This window comes from Mauremys mutica, chromosome 7 (genome assembly GCF_020497125.1).
Source record: "Mauremys mutica isolate MM-2020 ecotype Southern chromosome 7, ASM2049712v1, whole genome shotgun sequence".
NCBI lineage: Eukaryota > Metazoa > Chordata > Testudines > Geoemydidae > Mauremys > Mauremys mutica.
In genome coordinates, this window is record NC_059078.1 from 108592719 (window position 1) to 108614201 (window position 21483).

At 45.1% G+C, this 21483-nt stretch overlaps 1 protein-coding gene across 2 annotated transcripts in view; it reads left to right on the forward strand.

Moving 5' to 3' along the window:
- The window catches only part of CTBP2 (C-terminal binding protein 2), a 231923-nt gene that overhangs the window by 70600 nt on the left and 139840 nt on the right, over window positions 1–21483 (forward strand). Inside the window, exon 3 of one of the 2 annotated variants that reach the window (XM_045025959.1) lies at window positions 10278–10368. The exons of the other annotated variant lie outside the window; for it this stretch is intronic. The gene's annotated coding sequence lies outside the window, so the exon portion shown is untranslated. The remainder of the gene's footprint in view (window positions 1–10277; window positions 10369–21483) is intronic. 2 annotated transcript variants of the gene reach the window in all.

Below are 21483 nucleotides of genomic sequence, written 5' to 3' on the forward strand. Positions count from 1 at the left end.
AAAAGTTTAGAAATTAGTGTCCCAGACTGGAAAATAACCTTTGTGATTCATTTTCAACTGCCATTTGTCAGTGAAGCATGCTGAAAAAGACCGAGAACCTAGCAGAAAGCAATTGTGCTCAGTTTAGCATGCCTTACTCTGAAGGAATCCTGTCTGACTTCAATTTTGCTTCAGTAGTTTTTAAGAAAAACCACAGGTGACTCATGATGACAGTGGAAGAATACGTGGACATAGAAAAGCGGATGTGTGGGTGGGGTAGAGTTGTATCTAACCTGGAAGTTGAGGAGGAAGAGCTTGAACTTAATTTTGGAGGAGAGGGGAAGCTGAAGTTGCACTGATGAAAAGATTTGGAACTTTGAAATTTTCTAACAACAGAAAAGGACACATTTTTGATGAACTTTTTTTTTTTTTTTTTTGACCAACGCTACAATGAAGGATTTAACGACATGGGATTTGTAGTAAAATGACCTAAAGTGCGTACTTGTGTTGTTGTAGCGTAATTACCTTTGCAAACCCACCTCTGCTCATCATATTATACCAGCAAAATTAACACTGGTATGAAGAAGCCTTTTAAGGGGAATTGAATTTTTCTCTGAGTGTCCTCTGGCTTGAGTCTTTGGGTCACTGGGATATTTGTGGCTGATCTGCTGCACAGAATAGGATTTAATATTCTATCTCTACATTATGTGTTTTGTCACTAGAACCACTTGCGCACAAAATCCGAGGTGTCAAAGTTTGTGGACATTCATGTAAAATCAGAACTAACGACTTGGAGGTCATAGAATTCAGGAGAGCTATGAGAAGAGTCCTGCCTCAGTGTGGAAGGGTGGATTGTGGGCTTGAGGTGGCAAATCAGAATATCTTCTAAGGTTTGAAAATCAGAGGGGAGAGTTTTTAGGATGGTACTTGGAAGCTTGCTTTGTAGCTGCCTCTATCTGGCTTAAAATTCAGGCCCTGCCTGTGTGAGGGCTGCCATCTTGGCCAGCTCACCAGGGATTGAACTGGGAACATGCAGAGCTAAAAAGATGAGCTACTCTAGTTTGAGCTCAAAAGCCAGTGCACAGAGGGGCACCTGTAACACTCTTCAGTAGGTTACATCTTCAATCTCCAAGTATTAAAAACTCCTATTTGAAAGAACGCTTAGGGATCAATTTTTAAATGTTGGGTGCCTTTATGATGTCCAAATTTGGAGGCTTAAAGTCTGTCCTTGACTTTTCAGATGAACGTTTAAACATCTGAGCATCACTTTGGACATCCAGATGTGACAACTGAATAATCTGTTAAGACACCTACTTTGAAAATTCATAACCTTGTTCTGTGACTGTCACAAACCACACAACCTTTATGGATTTCCTGGCATGCTGATATGTGATGATTCAATCCCAGATTGATTTTTTTTTCACAAACAAAAGTAAACATTCAAAAAAGTCAGTATATTTTCCTGAAATACCATATTAAATACCAAACATATTTCCATCTTAGAAAGGCTGCTCCTTCCTCAAAAGGATACAAATGCTAAGCTTAAAATCTTATAATGAAAGGTTAATTTTTCTCCCTCAACGTCTTCCTAAGTCAGATCCTGCACATGAGGGCATTCGCTATTTTGTACATTTCCAAAGACTGCTTCATATATCCATGATATCATTTTTGTGTCTCTTGGCAACAGATTGGCTCTGGCACCCTAAGGACGGGGTGAGTTGGCATTCTTGAACTGCCAGGAGATACAAAGTAGATATATTTGATGTCTGTTTGAAAATACATTAAAAATAGTATGTAAGAGAATGTTTTTAAAAATCTTATTTTTAATAGTCCCTCTTTGCCCTTAAAAAAAACAAAATGTTTAACTCCCACTGCCTTCTGTGGGTGGAATAGTCCTATTTGGAATGCTGTTTGCTCTTGAAAAAAGGAATGATGACTTGGTCATGGAATTTGTTTTCTTTCCCTCTCCCTGTGTATTGAAGAAAAAAACTGCTAGAACCGTGAGAAGAGGACATCTGTTTTTTTAAGGCAATCTGTTAGTATTAATAAAGGATGCAGTGCTCAGTGTTTTGTTGAAATGTTTTAGTGATTTTCCTTTTTGGTGGGAAAAGGTGTTTCTGAATATTATAAGGCTGTTTATGACAGTGCCTATTAAATGATCTTGGCAAAGTTTTAGGTGCTGTGTGGGCATAATCAGGACCAGTGCTGTAACCATTTAGAACAATTTGTAATGCACAGCACAGCTAAAAACCTGTTGTCAATCAATCAGTCAGCTAAATGAGTGTCATCCTACCTAGGTTTGAAATGAATCGGTTTTGCTATAAAAAATTATCCACACAGCAGCAAAAATAGACACCAAGGGAAATGTTACCATATTTTTGGGGGGTAGGAAGGGAACAAAGACATGCTTTGGGATGTGTCTCTAATTTCTCTTGTTTAGTGGCACTCATTGGATGGAGGTTTTGCAAGGGATGGAGGGCAAATTCCTAGTGGAATTGGAGTTGATGTCATTTTGTCGCTGACTTCAGTTGGCCCAGATTTGTGTTTGACAGTGTTTTGGGTTTTCTGTGAGGGACATACTACCTACCTATGAGGTGTGCACTCAGAAGTGGACTGCAGAGAGGGCAGGGAAGAGGACAGAAGAAATAGAGTAGGAAGAAAGAAAACTATTGAGGTTTCTTTTTAGATCTATTAGTGTAGCAGCGCTGATGCAATTTAGCGTTTGCCATAGGTATACATACCATATAACGACCTGTAGTGTAAACAGCCACGCAATGAACCAGATTCTCAGCTGGCATATATCTTTGTAGCTCCACTTAAGTAAGTGGAGTTACTCCAGTTCACACCAGCTGAGGATCTGGCCCCATAAGTGCAGAGCATTTTGGAATGCACATGGATACTGTGTTAGGGCTGCAAAAATGCTTCTGTCCTTCTTTGGGAAATGGGTTCTATTTTATTTTACTCTTCCCCATTAGACTTGGACAGCCTCTGAATTATGTGTGACCACAGAGCTCTAAAAGTGCTTCCACGGGCAGCCGTGACAGGAGGGTTTACGAATGTCTGTTGCTGCTGAGCACAACCAAGTAAGCTCTATTAATCTGCCACAGAACATGCAAATGGGAGCATATATCAGGTTCCTTATGCATTTTTTTTTTAATTTGAAAAAGTTGCGTTTATGCCTGGATTTCCAGTGCCCCAACCCTGAATAGATATCCTTGACTGTACTGTGTATGGAGGTGCTACTAGGTTGGGCCCTGATTTGTCAGGTTCCTGGCAAATTGCCTAAGTAGCCTTTGGAGTCACAAAGTTTGGCTGTCTCAGTCTGAGGTGTGGAAACTGAGATACATTACTTTGTATGATAAAGTTGAAAAGTTCTAATAAGTAAAAACCATATATAATCCTTGACGAATGGGGACTGTGAAAACAGCACTGTTATCTCAGACAGGCATCTGTTCTTCTTACCATGTATGTATAGCTTCCATTAACATTAAAGGGGAGTCGTAAACCTGTATGCAGAAGAGAATAGGCCCCTGTGTCTGTAAATGATGACCCTCCTTCCTTCTCTTCCCACTTATTTAGTATTTCTGCCAGTGCAACATCTGATCCTGATGGCTCTTTTCCTGTGATCTAATTATGCTGTTAGAAAATTGTTCTAGGTTTTCTCTATCCCTCCCTCCCCAGAAAAAAGAAAACAAATTTCTATTTATCTTCAGAATTTGCAACTGTTGGCAGTTGATCTCCTTTTCCTTGTCCACCCACCGCGTTAATTTCAGAGCTTGGATTTTCTGTAATAAAATGAAATTATCAAGGTAGTTTACACCGTCGCTGTAGGTCACGTTCACAAACCATGAGACCTGACTGGCTTCTTGCAGCTGTAATTCCTAAACAGAGTATGTGTCTTCACTACCGGCTGGATTGGCAGCCAGTGATCGACCAGCAGGAATCGATTTATTGTGTCTAGTCTAAACGTGATAAATCGACTCCCGAGCGTTCTCCCATTGACTCCTGTACTCCAGCTCAGCAAGAGGCGCAGGCGGAGTCGATGTGGGAGCGGCAGCAGTCGACTCACTGTGGTGAAGACACCGCGGTAAGTAGATCTAAGTATGTTGACTTCAGCTACGTTATTCACATAGCTGAAGTTGCGTAACTTAGATCGATTTTTCCCCCCCCACCAACCCAGCACTCCCTCCCCTGGTGTAGACCAGGCCTGAGAAAATGTAAACAGAAGTATCTCACTCATTTTACATAGGAGAGAGACTTGATTTGCTTACCAATATGGACTCTCACATTATACTCCTCTTCATTTAATTATATATCTGTGGTGATTATTTTTAAATGTATATCCTTATGTCAGTTCCAAGGAGTCAGATTTGTTTGTTGTTTTTTAAATAAACAACCAGAACCAGAAAATAAATGGAACCAGAAAATAAATATCCATTTATGTAAGAAGTCATCAAACACAAGGGCTGAAACTGGTGCATAAATTTTAATTTAGTTGTGGATTTCCTTTGTCAGTTTACATGGAGAGCAGAGAATTATCTCACTGAAAAAGGTGGTGATTGATTACATGCTGGTAAATAAATCAAGTCCATAAAAAATAGAGATGATTAACAGACACTGTGGAATTATCATATTTCCATACTGGTGCCTGTCAAGCGCCACATGTGTTGTGCGTTCATAGAGTGTCACATTCTGACATTTGATCAGTGCTTAACACAATGGGACAAAAGACTGGGAGTTAAAAATCTTTTAAGTGCTGCTAAGAATTCCACTGGAACTGTAAATCCATGTTTTGACTGCTGACAAAGAGTCTTATACCCATAAGAATAGATATATAGATACTATGCCAGTGTATTTCCATTGCCTTCATGGTTTACGCTGGTGTAAATGAGATTAGAATCAGGTTCATTGGCTAGTATGATTCACAAAGGGTTAGGGGCCCTATGCACAGGAAAGTCTTTCAGGGCAGTCAGTGAATGAAGACCCCAGCTTGCATGTGATACAAATTGCCTTCTAGGATCTTAAGCTGCATTTTATCAGTTTAATGCACTCAGATTTTTATTATTTGCTTTTCAGACCCAACATGTTTACAAAAAAAGGTAATGGTAGAAGGATATTTAGTTCCCCAGTGATTTTGAAATAGAAATGAGAATATTTGTCCGATTCGATGGGGTTATCCACCACTGGAGCTGTATAAAGCACGGTGTAAAAAATAAACAGTTTTTCTGTCAGGCTTAAAATACTTTAAAACAACCAAAGCTGACACTAATGTTAAAAGTGTGACAGCATGGTGTTTGTGTGTATGTAAGCTGATGGCGGTGAAAACCTGGTTCCTGGCTGATTGCAAAACACCCTCCAGCTTCAGTGAGAGGCCAAGATTTCACCCGCGATGAAAAACAACTGCAAAAGAACTGCTTGGATTTCTCAGAAAGCATACATCTGATGTGACTCTTGGATATGATGGGTCTGATCTTGCAGTCCTCATGCTGGAAAGCTCATCTTGCCATGCAGAATCTTCCTCTTGGGTTTAGGATAATTTGGCACTTTAGGACCCTTTCCAGTTCTTTCTGACTGCTGCCTTCTCTGCCTCCTCCTGGAAGAACTTACAGGAATGGCAGACCTTCAAGGCTTGAGCCTTCAAGAACTCAGTGAGAGTTCACAAGAATACAGGGCTGGCAGGGTTGGGCCATTAACAAAGGAGAAGCTCCCCTTCCCTTCTGTTCTGGGTCACAGAGGCTTGCATGTACCCTAAACAAAAATGAAGCAGGAATGAAAGAAACAGATTAGCTGTTTGTGGCAGGGACTGTCTTTTTGTTCTGTATGTGTACCATGCCTAGCACAGTGGATCCTGGTCTGTGACTGGGACTCCTAGGTGTTGGTACAATACAGATCATTAATACTGATGATAAAGTGTGTTTAAAAGGCCAGGTACAATAGGTTAATCATGCCAAATAGCCCTCAGAACATGGAAATTCAGCCAAAGTAAAGCCAATAGAAAGAAACATAAATGATGGCAGGTAAAAATATAATGTGGAAATTGGGAAGGCCAAGAGGGATGATGAAGAGTAATTAGCCAAGGACATGACATAACAAACAGCAAGAAATTCTTTAAGTATACCAGAAATAGGAAGTCTGCGAGAGCTGATTGGTTGATCAGCTGGACTTCCAGGCAATAAAAGGAGCAATTAAGGAGGATAAGGACATTGCAGAGAAGCTACGCTTTTTCTTTGCGTCATCCTTCACCACAGACCAAGCTGGGGCGATACTAAAATCAGACCAGCTTCTTTCGGGCAATAAAAATGAAACTGTCAGAGATTGATGCGTCTAAAGAAGAGATGCTGGAACAAATTGATAATGAGCAACATGCCTATATGCAAGAGTTGTGAAGGAATTTGAGAATTAAAGGGGTGAGCTATAAACAAAATAATGCAATATCTTAGGACCTGAGGGTAGCAAATGTAGTATTTCTTGTCCCTTTTGCCAGTTAGCAAGTATTTGGGGTCTTGTAGGGCGGTTCCTGTTAGGATGAAAAATCGGTGATATGAGTCAGGCATATTCTTGGTGTAATCTTGTCTATTTACCAAAATAAATACATAAATAAATAAAAAATTGACACACAGTTTTGCTTCCCTGACCACAGTAAAAACAAATAGCAGCAGGCAGGTGTTTGCTCAAAAATCCCCAAGTCTGCCACTCTAGCAAGCTCTATACCTAAGAAGCCAAGTTCCTGTGTTTCCTCTTGGGGTCATGCTCACAACTCCTTCACCTGATTTTCTTAGCCTCCAGCAAGCCTATACACTACCCTTGCATTTGCACCCAGGAAAACCTCTCAGTCCACAGAGTTTAGCCCTTTTTAAAAAGGCGCAGAGCAGTGAGCAAAACAGAGCAGTGAGCCTGATTTTAGTTCCAGCTAAACTAATTAAAACTACAACTAAAGACAGAGGCTTTAAAAATACCCAGATGAACATGGCATGAAAGGAGCAAACCACCATGATTTCTGTAAAGGAAGATCGTGCCTCACCAGTCTATCAGAGTCCTTTTGAGTGTTTCAGCACAGTGGTGGATTAAAGAGAACTAATAGGTGTAACTCATTTGGATGTTCAGGAAGCCTTTGACAAGTCTATTACAAGAGGTTATAAAGAAAACCAAATAGTGATGGAGGTGGGACATAAAGATCTGCCATGGATTAGAGATGGAAAACAAAGGGTAGAAATAAATAGTTTTCAGCATGAAAAAAGTTAACAGTGAGATGCCTTAGATATTGGTCTCGTAACTAGCACGTGTTTAATATTTTCATGAATAATCCAGAGAAGAGGGTGAACAGTGAGCTGGCAACATCTGAAGATGACACAGCATTGCTGAGGATAGTCAAGACTAGAGAAGATTGTGAGGAACATTAGAGCAGAGTTCTCAACCTTTCTCTTGCTGAGGCTCCCCCATAACATACTATAAAAACTCCAGGGCCCAGCGGGGGGAGGGGGAGTGCGGGGCTCCGGGCTGGGGGGGAGCTCTTCGGTATAGGCATAGTTTTACTTCTATTGGGGCGGGGGGCGCAATGGCTGGCAGGTGGGTCCAGGAAGGGAGCGCCACCTCCACCCTGTGACTCACTCAGGAGGCCACCCAGCCTGTCTGGTCTGGCGGGGGATGCAACCAAAACATGTAACTCAAAGAGGGGACTCCATTCATAAAGTTTGAAAACCGCTCAGGGTGCAGGGAGGGGGAGCTAGGGGCTGTGTGGGGGCAGAGGGGTAGCTAAGGGTGTGGGCAGGGGATTGGTCAGGGTGTAGAGAGGGGGAGCTAGGGGCTGTGTGCAGGCGGGGGGTAGCTCAGGGTGCAGGCAGGGGTAGCTAGGAGCTGTGTGCGGGCAGAGGGGCAGCTAAGGGTGTGGGCAGGGGATTGGTCAGGGTGTAGGGAGGGGGAGCTAGGGGCTGTGTGCAGGCGGGGGGGTAGCTCAGGGTGCAGGCAGGGGTAGCTAGGAGCTGTGTGCGGGCAGAGGGGTTGCTAAGGGTGTGGGCAGGGGATTGGTCAGGGTGTAGGGAGGGGGAGCTAGGGGCTGTGTGCAGGCGGGGGGGTAGCTCAGGGTGCAGGCAGGGGTAGCTAGGAGCTGTGTGCGGGCAGAGGGGCAGCTAAGGGTGTGGGCAGGGGATTGGTCAGGGTGTAGGGAGGGGGAGCTAGGGGCTGTGTGCAGGCGGGGGGGTAGCTCAGGGTGCAGGCAGGGGTAGCAAGGGGCTGTGTGGGGTCAGAGGGGTAGCGAAGGGTGTGGGCAGGGGATTGGTCAGGGTGTAGGGAGGGGGAGCTAGGGGCGGTGTGCAGGCGGGGGGGTAGCTCAGGGTGCAGGCAGGGGTAGCTAGGAGCTGTGTGCGGGCAGAGGGGCAGCTAAGGGTGTGGGCAGGGGATTGGTCAGGGTGTAGGGAGGGGGAGCTAGGGGCTGTGTGCAGGCGGGGGGTAGCTAGGGGCTGTGTGCAGGCAGGGGGGTAGCTCAGGGTCAAGGCAGGGGTAGCTAGGAGCTGTGTGCGGGCAGAGGGGTTGCTAAGGGTGTGGGCAGGGGATTGGTCAGGGTGTAGGGAGGGGGAGCTAGGGGCTGTGTGCAGGCGGGGGGGTAGCTCAGGGTGCAGGCAGGGGTAGCTAGGAGCTGTGTGCGGGCAGAGGCGTAGCTAAGGGTGTGGGCAGGGGATTGGTCAGGGTGCGGGCAGGGGTAGCTAGGAGCTGTGTGCGGGCAGGGGGGTAGCTAGGGGCTGTGTACGGGTGGGGGTCTCCCAGTGCAGCTCCCAGCTTCAGCCCCATAGCGCTACCGGCCGGGTGGGGGAGGGCACTGGCTTCAGACCTGCTCCGCTCCCCGCTTCAGCGCTATGGCTCGGGGCACCAGGTTTCAGCCATGGGGCTCTAAGGCCCCCCTGAAAGGGTTCATGGACCCCCCAGGGGCTGTAGATCCCCGGTTGAGAACCACTGTACTAGAGGGACTTAACAAAGATAGGCAAATGAGAAGCATCAGGGCAGATGAAATTCATTATTGACAAATGCAAGGGTATGCACTTAGGAAGGAATTATTTGTACTGCTCATACTGATTGCTGGGTTTACAATTAACTGTAACCACTCAAGAAAAAGACCTGGGGGTCTTAGTGGACTGCTCAACATGTGCTCAGTGTGCAGCAGCAGTTAAATAAACAATAGTAATAAAAAAATAAAACCCAATGCTGCTGTACAGATGCTCCCCTGGTTACGCAAACCCAATTTATGCAAATCTGAATGTACGGAAAAAGTTCCGTAAATTCTGTAACCTTCACACACACCCCCCCCCCAGTTGTCGGGAACGGAACGCTTGCATAAGTCGGGGAGCGTCTGTATAAAGAATGGGTGAGAAAATACTGCAGCGATAGTACTACTATACAAATGGATGGAATGCCCTGAGTTTGAATATTGTGTTCAGTTTTGGTCTCCTCGTCTCATAAAAGAAATAACAGACACTGAAAGGGTTCAGAGACTTGGCAGCTTAAATGATCAGAGCCATGGAGTGACTTCCATATAAGCAGAAATGGAAAGGATTGGGACTGTTTCGAGAGGAGATCTACAAGAGGGAACATGACATAGCAGTGGTTCTCAACCTATGTATCATTGGGGGCCGCAGATGAAGCCCACAATGTGTTACCTGGGACGCAGGTTGAGAGCCACAGACCCCTATTCCTAGCGCCTTGGCCCCTGCCCAGAGCCCCCTCCACAGAGTGGGGTCAGGAGCGGACCCTGGGCAAGGGGCCGCGTGGCAGGGTGACCTCGGACCCTGCCAGGCTGGGGGGTAACGCAGCCTCAAGCCTAGACCCAGCAGGGTGGCCCGGCAGCCCTGGACCCAACTGTGCGGGAAGACAGCTTGGGCCTGGAAGGGTGGCCCTGACCCAGCTGGGCAGCAGGACAGCCCTGATCCCGGACCCGGGTGGCAGGGCAAGGCGGCTCTGGACCCGGCAGGGCGGTTCTGTCCCCAGACCCTGGAATCCGCCAGGCTGAGCGGCAGGGCAGCCCGGCAGCCCCTATCCTGGATCCTGCCACACCGGGCAGCCTTTAGCACACAGCTGGGCCACAGCCGTGTGCTAATTGGGCCACATGCAGCCCACAGGCCATGGGTTAAGAACTACTGTGATAGAAGTATATAAATGAATGAATGATAGGTATGTAACCGTTCTCTAAATAGAATACAAAGAGAAATGCCAATGAATCTGAAAACCTTTAAAGGGTAACTTTTTTTATTTTAACACAGTGACTACTGAATTTCTGTGTGGGCACATTATTCCATGTTTTTCCATTATAGAGATTATCTTGATGCAGCTAATACTGGCTGTTCTTGGAGGAAGAACTGACAGCTGCTCTGATCCTGCTACTGCATCCAGCTGCATCACAAAGTATCATTTGTTCACCTGATTTTGACAAACCGATTTCTAGTTTAATTATTTATAATACTTTATTACAGTATGTCCCACCGTGTGTTTTTTAAAGCCTTCTAAGTAATATGAGCCCTCCGTATTGTGTTATTAATATTTGTTGATAATTTCATAGATTTTAAGGCCAGAAGGAACTATTATGATAATCTAGTCTGATCTCCTGCATAACCCAGTCCGCAGAACCTCACCCAATAAATTTACCATCAAGCCCATGACTTTTGTTTGAGCTGCAGCATATGCAGGGGTGAAAGTAACATTCAACACTTACCGGTACGGGGCCAGCTCTGGGCCCCCGGAAGGGGTGAGGCCTCGGGCGGAAGGAGCAGGGCTGGGGGGTCAGTGTCCCCCAGCCAGCCCATCTGCGCTGCCTGGCCTGTGCTGCCCGGGGCTCCAGTGGCGATTTAAAGGGCCTGGGGCTCCGGTTGCTACTGCAGTAGCAGCAGCGGCGGCCGGAGCCACAGGCCCTTTTAAATGGGCAGTTGCTCCTTTTGCCCCTGGGGGGGAGGGCAAAAGGGGCAGCAACGTTAAGCAGGGTCCTTTGTCGCGGCAGCGCTTTCACATCGGCTGCGTTCGGGCCCATACCGGCAGCCACTTTTTACCGGTACGCCGTACTGGCCCGTACTGGCTTATTTTCACCCCTGAGCATATGTTTTAAATATATATACAGTCTTGATCTAAGGACTTTGTGATGGAGAATCCACCCCATCCGGAGGCAGGGTTAAACCACTGGTTTTTTGGGTGTGTAAATTAGCAAGGCTCTACCTTTCTATCAAGGGGAGAACTTTCCAAACAGATCCCCCATAATTTCAGGCAGTTGTGGTTCTTAATCCCAAGGAGATTGTTACACCGAGCTATTTGCAAATTTATTTGGGTTTTCTTTAATTTTAGTTGCATGAAAATAAGTTTTGTCTGCCCCCCAAAATAAAGGATATTGCAGATGTTTAGCTGAGTGTAAAGTGGTGCAGATGTAGCTAAATTTACACTAGGTTAAAATGATTTGTTCACTTTGCAGTAAACTATTATATTAAACACATAAATATGAACAATGTTAACTCAGAAGTACATTTATTTGACAAGATTACTACAAGTTTTCAGGTACAGTATTGAAACAGTTTAACATTGTTAAAAATGATGGGGAAAAATGCCAGCTCAAGTTTAAGCTCTGTCAGAACTACTTGGAATCAAACAGTGTGACCAATGCAATAAGTATTTTTATCTGCCTATATAGTGTGCTCTGTAAAAAGTGGCTTTTATTGGATTTAGGACAATTCATTATTTTAAAATTCATTTAGGTTTTTTTTTTCTAGTAACTGTTTTGGTAGCTGAACTTTGCATCTACATTTTAGAACTTATTTTATATTTGCTTTTGACAAAAACCACAGTGGACGCAACAGAGTGGCTAAATTTATACCTGATGTTTGTCAGTTGATTACATCTGGGATAAATTTGACCTAGTAGAGTTAGTCATTGAAGAGGGGAGAGATGTTGTCATAGAGACTGTACGATTGCTTCTGAGCCTTGATCAGTAAACAGTTAGTTAAAGTAAACTAATCCATACAAAATGTATAAAAACAGAGCTCTCCGAGGGACTATATGGCCCAGGGAACTAGTATGGAATAGACCCTTTCACTTCTAGGTTGCTGGTTCAGATCCATCCTGGACCAGTTTTGATTGAAAGCTGTTATAACTAGATATGGCTATTTAGTGGCCTGTATGAAATGTGTTTGGGTTTCTGTTCATCTCCTCGTGGGCAAATACCTATATCACCGCATATGCAGTCCACAGTGTGTTACCTGGGCTGCAGTTTAAGAACCTATATCACCGAACATATTCAAACAAAGACATGCACCACAGTTGGCACCAATTAGTGCTCTCACTGGCTGTCCACAGAAGAGATCACAAGACTAGGAGGGACATGCACCCTGTACTCTAGAATTTCTCATTTCATTTTGGGGTAGGAGGCACATTGGTTTGGCTGTAGGAGGAAATTTGTATTACCATTGTCTAAGCTTTGTCCATTTGGTGATAAAGGATGTCGGTCTCCAGCACTGTCAAATTTTAAAATGTTTTAAAAAGCCAGAACTCTTCAAAGAATCAGGAGCCGGTCCAACCAAATCAGCTACTCTGCCTGGAAATAGCTTGGATAGTACAGTGTTCTGCCGGCAATACAGCCCTGCCAACAGCATAATCCCTTGCTAGAACACTGGAACAAAATTGTCTAGATAGCACAGCTACTAGTCAAGCACAGTCTAATTAATATTAACACCATATATCTACATAATTCACAGTATCCTTCATACTTGCTTATGCAGTAAATATACAGGTTGGCTGGGAATCATATACCAAAATACAGAGCCAATAACCCAATAAGTGTGGCACTTGGCCTGTAATACTGATCGGAGACCATAGGTTTTGTAATATGTAAAGAAAATGTTGGCTCTTCTTCAACTGAGAGTCAGCTTTAATAATTGGAGATATACCAATCTCCTGGAACTGGAAGGGCCCTTGAAAGGTCATTGAGTCTAGCCCCCTGCCTTCACTACCAGGACCAAGTACTGATTTTTGCCCCTGATCCCTAAGTGGCCCCTTTCAAGGATTGAGTTCACAACCCTGGGTTTAGCAGGCCAATGCTCAAACCACTGAGCTATACCTCCTCCCCCTGTAGGGCTCAGTAATGGCTACCCTTGAGGAGGAGATGAAGGAATATTTGGGGATATTTAGAAACAGGGTTTTGGTTCAGCCCTTGGAGACAGAATCAAGCTGAGTATCAGAGGGGTAGCCGTGTTAGTCTGGTTCTGTAGAAGCAGCAAAGAATCCTGTGGCACCTTATAGACTAACCCACGAAAGCTCATGCTGCAAAACGTCTGTTAATCAAGCTGAGGAATTCCAGACTTGATCCAGGTTTGTATTCTGATGCCCTTCTGCCAAGTAGCTTAGTACGTTCAGGTTTTTAGTTTTAGAGGTTTTAGTCCTGAGCCTATCGCTAACCATCACGGATGTGGTGATCAGTGTATATTCACTAAAGCAGAATGAATTTATGAATTTCCATCCCACAGGAAATTCCAGTGCTTCGGTATTTGTTCTTGTCATGAAACAGGGCAAAAATTAGAAATTTCAGAATTTTCCACAGAACTGAAATTCTGGAAAACTTCAATTTAGAAATGTGAGACCATTTTGTTTTGACATTTTCCATCAAAACAACGTTCCATCAATGTTTCTTCAAGGAGGCTGAAATAGCCCACAGGAGAGAATGGGGCTCAGAACTACAACTCTTAAAAGGCAATGTGCCACAATAGGAAAATGCAGTGTAAAGTTTTGTTGAACTGATTCAAAACTAAACATTTTGGGTCAGTTCAAAAGAATGAAATATTCCAATTTGGGTTGAACTGACCCAAAATGAATTATTTAATTTCAGTTTCCCTGATAAAATCAGAGCTCCATGGAAAATTTTGATTTTTTTTGTGGAAACTACATTCTCCATTGGAAAATCATTCCAGTGGGAAATTCCTGACCAGCTCTACTGTTCGCTATATCTGTTAAATGTGTGAGATCCTGTAGTATTTTTATTTCCAGGGTGATACCTTACGGTAGCATGCGGAGCTACAGCTGGGCCACCAAGGAGCATCCTGCTTTGTGAAGATGAGCAGAGATTATGTTCCTTAGAATTGCCATGGCTAATGAGCCAAAAGTTCTAGTATTAGGAGATGTTAATGAGCTGGAGCATATAAACTAACTACAGGAAAAACCTTTTAATGGCTACAGCAGCAGTAAAAACAGTGATGCTGCTAATATGAAAGTTGATTCACAACTTAATACTGGTGGAACTGTGCACTGAATCAGATAAATTACCTTGGGCCAGGTCCCTTCTTGTGGTAAATCCATTGTATCAGGAGAGTTACACCAGGGATGAATGCAGCCCAGTCTGTATAAATGATACACTGGAGATATATGTATATAAATTTGATGGCTGTAAAGAGATGTGGTCACATTCTCTAAAACTGACTAGCATATAATAATTTCTTTTCCTGGCATTTGGATATGCTGCTATGTTTGTGATTAGTAGAGCTAGTATTCCATAATGGTTTCAGTCTGTATCGGTTGCTCATATTTGTCTTTTGTAGATGTGGTCCCCTTTCTAATTTTTCCTTTGTTCCCATAATGAAAGCCTTCAGAACTGAAACTGAGTATTTAACTCATTTGGGATTCTATATTAAATTTCAAAGAGGACAAGGAAATCATAGATTATTAGGGTTGGAAAAGACCTCAGAAGATCATCTAGTCCAACCCCCTGCTCAAAGCAGGACCAAACCCCAACTAAATCCCCAAATGGCCCCCTCAAGGATTGAGCTCACAATGCTGGGTTTAGCAGGCCAATGCTCAAGCCACTGAGCTATCCCTTTCCTCCCTCATTTAGATGCCATTTTACAGGTAACTTATGAAATTGTGTTTCCTCCCTCCCCTGCCGCCCATACACACTTGAAAGTTTTATTCTTTAGAATAGGTACTATTTGACAGCTCTGGAGAATAGAGCCTCCTGTTCACCCACAGAATAAGCAGTGGCAATGCAAAACTGCCAGTAGCTCTGAGAAATTAGAGGCTTTACCCCACAAATTTGAAAAATAAAATAAAAAGTTGAAATTTGTTGTTTTGAAATTCAATTTTGTTAAAAAATGAAGAATTTGACAAATGATTTTTCCTGCAAAAAATATTGCATAATTGAAACCCCATTTTGGGACTAAAAAATTGTTGCTGAAAAGATTTCAGTGAACTTTGTTTGTAATTAATGGAGCAGCGGGAACCAGAGGCATAGTATCATACTGTATTTGTTTTAATCAGGACCCAAGCTATAGGGAGAAAAAAAAGCTGCTTCTACTGAAGTCTTCAGTAACTAAGGATGCCACTAATGTTCTCCAAACTGCGTCCTATTGACAGACACCTCCCATTCATCCTCTCCATATCAGTATTGGGCAGCAGTTCTCTGGGCTAGCTCAGTGGTTTGAGCATTGGCCTGCTAAACCCAGGGTTGTGAGTTCAATCCTTGAGGAGGCCACTTAGGGATCTGGGTCAAAAAAATTGGTCCTGCTAGTGAAGGCAGGGGGCTGGACTCAATGACCTTTCAAGGTCCCTTCCAGTTCTCTAGGAGATTGGTATATCTCCAATTATTATCTATTAGCAGGCCTAGCAGATGAGAGAAGTCATGTGTCTCTGGCCCTTCTCACTCTTTCCAAGTGGGTCAAGGTCTCCTAGGACCCACAGGACACTTGTGTAAGGTGTAAATGGGTTTTCTTTGTGAAGACATAAATCAGACTCTCTCATGTCCTCTGCATTTGCAGTTCTCCCTTATTTCCTCCTCCTTCATTCTCATCCAGATGATCTTCCTGGGCAACTTTACTACCAGCATTGACTCTGTCTTCTGCACTCATTTCTACCTTTGTCCTCTTAAGAGAGTACCCATCCTTGAGTTTCTACTTGGTCTCTATGCTATGGGGGAATCTCCTTAGTTTGTTGAGGAGTAAATCCCATATGGTGCACTTCCCTTGCAGTTATCATGGACTTGAGTTTCTACCATCTCTCTCCTCCGGTTTGGCATCACCATGATGCTCCTCTTTTGGGAATATTTCAGTTCTAGGGACCTGGCCTCTTCCATTTTATAGCTTCAGAATGAAAGGCTGGAGCTTTGGATGTTTCTTTTTGACTTAATCCAGAACATTCTTTTTTGGTTCAACTAATAGAGTGCAGTAGCATATATGAACAAGCAGAAGGAAATGGAATCTGTGCCCTCCTACTTCCTGGGAGGCATGACAGCTCCTGAAGGTTCCCAGTTGTTAGCTGGTTCACCACCAACGATATGGCTATGCTTACTAGGTTCTGGCAGAAGCTTTGACCTCAGAGGCTGAGAGATGGATGCATTTGTCTGGGATTGGAGCAAAGAACTGGGATATGTTTCTTGTTTGTCTCTTAATTATACAGAGTTCTGAGAAATATCAGGCAGGAGGGAAGAGATCCTGCTTTTTCTTTGTTGGCCTCAACATCCCTGCTTCTCTGACCGTAGGAACATCACAATATACTTCTCTGGAAAATATCCTTCAGGACAGAATTTATGTCCAGAGTCCAGTGGCCTCCAAACCTGGAACCTGACTTCATATTCTGGAGGTTAAGTGAACATGGTATTTTATATAAAAGAAGTCTCTGTATGCCCCTCCTGGAGCCCAAGACAATCCACCTCAACTCATACCTGAACATTTGTGATTCTTCTATTGGATGGATAAAGAAAGGGATGGGTGTGCAAAAAGTAGCGTACGCTTGTGCTCCCTCTGCAATAGATGTGGATTAAAAGGAATAATTCTCAGTGTTGCTAGGATATTAGCAAGGAATTCAACAAAAAGAGTCCTCCTAATTTCAAGAGTCATTTAAAAAAACTCAGTAAAAATAATTTTTCAGTGGAAAAGGCCAAAATCCAATAGGGAAATTAATAAAAAACATAAAACTTACTATATTTTAAAGTGAATGTTGCAAACAGTGGTGAGCAAATAAAAATGAAAAGTTGTAAGAAAAAAGACTAGTGTTTTCATCCCTTTAAGGGCTTGGATAGGAAGGATTTATTCGAATGGTCTGATTACAGTAGAATTTGCAGAACTCCCTTGTAACAGTTATAGTCAATGATTGTTTTCTATCATTCCCTATACTTGGGCTCCAGAGGTTTAATATCAGTTATTCCCCATCCTATCCAGTGTTTTAAGTAATGGGCCAAATAATGATAGCAGATGCTATAATCAACATTTTTGTTAATGAATTAGGGCTCTGTTTGCAAAATAATTAGTTCTCCAGAGCTACATGCTAAACTCCAAAAATAATTCTCTCCTATTACATCTCCAAGTCAGTTAAATCTCTAGAACTCAGGGGTCACGAGCCAGTCTTCTCCCAGCCCTGCCGTTACTAACGTAATGGGTACAACTAGCACTTAAACACAGGATGTAGACCCACACTGGGACAGGCACAGGTGCTGTGAGGAATTTGTATGAGTGGGCCATACCTCCCTGTTGTTCAGATTGGATAAAGCACCCCCAGCAGTTTTGTGTTAGCTTTCTAAAGACAGCATGCTTACAGAAATGACAGCTCAGGGTTGTCCTGGTTGAATGGCTCAGGGCAGGGATAGTCAATTATTTTTTGTCAAAATTCAAATTTCTTGGTCAAAGGTATAGTCAAGGTCCAGCTTCCAGAGAAAATAATAATAATAATAAAAGAACCCCAGCAATAATGATAATAAATAAAAGAAAAGATTTCGGTGTCTATTCAAAAGCAACTGGTGGTCAGGATTTGGCCTATTGACTACCCTGGCTCAGAGCAAGAAACATGTAAAAACCTTTCTCTTCTGCAGAGTTTAAATGTTTGTGATAAGGTGCCTTATACATATCTGCTAATAACTGTGAACTCTCTGAGGTAGGGACCATGTTTTCCTCTTTGTTCCTTACAGCACTGACTCAGGCCTGGTCTACACTAGGACTTTAAATCGAATTTAGCAGCGTTAATTCGAATTAACCGCTCAACCGTCCACACCAGGAAGCTGTTTAATTCGACCTAGAGGGCTCTTTAGTTCGAATTCGGTACTCCACCCCGACGAGGGGAGTAGCGCTAAATTCGACATGGCTATCTCGAATTAGGCTATGTGTGGATGCAAATCGAACTTAGTAGCTCCGGGAGCTATCCCACAGTGCACCACTCTGGTGACACTCTGGACAGCAGTCCAAGCTTGGATTCTCTGACTAGCCACACAGGAAACGACCCGGGAAAATTTGAATTCCTTTTCCTGTCTGGGCACTTTGAATCTGATGTCCTGGTTGGACATCGGGGCGAGCTCAGCAGCACCTGCAATGATGCAGAGCTCTCCAGCAGAGGAGTCCATGCAATCCCAGAATAGAAAGAGGTCCCCAGCATGGACAGATCGGGAAGTCCTGGATCTGATCGCTGTGTGGGGCGATGAGTCTGTGCTTTCGGAGCTGCGCTCCAACAAACGGAATGCAAAGACCTACGAGAAGGTCTCCAAAGCCATGGCACTCATAGGATACAGCCGGGATACAACACAGTGCCGCGTGAAAATCAAGGACCTGAGACAAGGCTACCAAAAAGTCAGAGCGGCAAACGGACGCTCCGGAGCCCAGCCCCAGACATGCCGCTTCTACGAGGCACTGCATGCCATTCTAGGTGGGTCTGCCACCACTGCCCCACCAGTGACCGTGGACTCTGAGGATGGCATAGTGTCGACGGGCAGTTCCTCGGCGATGTTCGCCGATGGGGAAGATGAGGAAGGGTTTGTGGAGGACGACGCAGGCGACAGCGCTTACAATACCGCTTTCCCCGACAGCCAGGATCTCTTCATCACCCTCACAGAGATCCCCTACCAACCCTCCCCGGCCGTTAACCCGGACTCAGAATCAGGGGAAGGATCAGTCGGTAAGTGCTATAAACATGGAAACATTTATTTTTTAAAAAACAGGAATAAAAAATGTATAAAAACTATATAAAAACTTTTCCCTATAAAACTATATAAAAAGAAGGTCCACACATATAGGGATGGAACAGAAATCCTCCTGGGACACTTCCACGAAGCTCTCGTAGAGCAGCTCGAAAAGTCTCCGCAGGAGGTTCCTGGGGAGAGGTGCCTTATTTGGTGCTCCGTGGAAGCACACTCTTCCGTGCCAGGCCATCCTAATGTACAGCGGAATCATTGCCTCCACCAGCATGGCAGCATACGGTCCTGGTCTGTGCAGGGATTCTCGCAGCATCCTCTCTCTCTCTCTCCGAGTGACCCGCCTCAGGGTAATCTCGTTCGGCGACTGCTGCATCTAATTAGGGCAATTAGTGTACTGTTACTATTGTGAATGCTTGACTTTTACTTTGCATAGCAATGACCTTCGTTTAACAGCCACGTGTTGGAGGCCGCAGAGGAAAAGTATACAGTGATCTTTCCCGGGCACAGCCGCGAGGGGCTGGAACAGGGTCAGACTTTATGCTTTCCAGATTGCCTTCAGCGGGAGGGCACAGCTATCCATTAACTGTTAAGCAGCCTATAGTGTAGTGCTTACCAGGCCTGGCTGCTACACGGATTCAGCTGTACCGCCCCGCTTGTCCGATCTCCTGTGCACGACCGCAGCCAATGAAAGCGTATTCCGAAATCTCGAACTTGTCCTGAGAGCTCGTGAGACTAGGTGCCCTGTATGGTCTTGTTCACAGAAACTGACTAGACTGTGTTCAGTGTTCGCAAACATGTATCTTTTCAAGGAAATCACTTCCTTTTTCCCATCACACAGCTGCGGCTCTTTCACGAACTGCCCCGGCTTCCCCCTCACAGAGGCTGGCGCAGATTAGGCGGCGAAAGAAAAAGACTAGGGACGACATGTTCTCGGAACTGATGGCCTGCTCCAGAGCCGAGGCGGCCGAGCAGAGACAGTGGAGGGAGACCCTATGTCAGCACCAGCGCTCACACAGCGAACGGGAGGACAGGTGGCGGCAGGAAGACCAGCAGGCGACTCAAACGCTGCTTGGACTAATGAGGGAGCAAACGGACACGCTCCGGCGCCTTGTAGATGTTCTGCAGGACCGCAGGCAGGAGGAGAGAGCCCCCCTGAACTGTATCTGCAACCGCCCTCCCCCGCCACAAAGTCCTGTCCCCCCCTCACCCAAAATCACAAGAAGGAGGGGCGCTAGGGGCCGTGAAAACTGTCACTCCACCCCAGCAGAGCGCTCATGTACCAAACAGCTCTCATGCCATAAATTTTGAGAAGTGCTTCCCTTCCTGGATCACCCAGTCCCAAATCCAAGTTTCATCCCCCACTGTGTAGTTGAGTATTAAGAGTAGTTTGTTGTTATTCACTGTTTCCGTCACGTTTTCCTTGTCAGAAGACTTTGTGTGAAGGGGGGGGAGGGGTTTTTTAATTGCATAGGACAGCCTCCATTACCAGGGTACAGACTTGGGGGCAGGATCAACAGCAGGACACACACAGAGTGCAGTCACTAGGCACCAGGGTCAGTCTGTGAGGTGTATGCTGCCCCGGGTCAGTCTGTGAGGTGTATGTTGCCCCAGGGTCCTAGCGCCTGCCATCCACAAATGGCAAGGCAGGCTGCCCTTACCATGCCCTTCCACCCTAGCCACGAGCCTCTCCGATGCCCTGAGCCCCAGCAAGAGCCCTCATCCACGGACACATACTCACCCTTCCCACACACCCCTCACCCCTTCCTACGCCCCAACCCCCAGCCCAGAGCCTGCATCCAAACTCTGTCCCAAAGACGGCACCCCTCACCCCTTCCTGCAAACCCACCCCTTCCTGCACACCCACCTGCAACCGTCCTCCCCCCAGAGACCGCTGTAGGAGCAGGAGCCTGTCATTCCTCTAGTGTAGAAGCGGTCTGTACATCAGTGCACACCGTACCCACCACAGTCTGTGTCCATGTTTCAACCCTTGAACAGGAATTCATAATTAAAGAAAACTTTGTTAATAATCAGTGTTCCATTAAATTTATTTTAAAATGTGTGTTGGAAGGGGGGAAACCTGGAGAACGGGGTATGTAACCACAGATCGAAGTCAACAGTCACTGAAACAGGCTCAGGTTCAGCTTCTCTGTAAATCAACTGGAGAGTCATAGGTTACCCTGCTCTCCGAGGAACCAAGCTTTCAAAGCCTCCTGGATGCACAGCGCTTCCCGCTGGGATCTTCTATCGGCACGGCTGTCTGGCTGAGCGTAATCAGCAGCCAGGCGATTTGCCTCAACCTCCCATCCCGCCATAAAGGTCTCCCCCTTGCTCTCACAGAGATTGTGGAGCACACAGCAAGCAGCAATAACAACGGGGATATTTTTTTCGCTGAGGTCCGAGCGAGTCAGTAAGCTCCGCCATCTCCCCTTGAGACGTCCGAAAGCACACTCCACCACCATTCTGGACTTGCTCAGCCGGTAGTTGAAGAGTTCCTTCTCACTGTCCAAGGCGCCTGTATAGGGCTTCATGAGCCAGGGCATTAGCGGGTAGGCTGGGTCCCCGAGGATCACTGTAGGCATCTGCACATCCCCAACCGTTATTTTGTG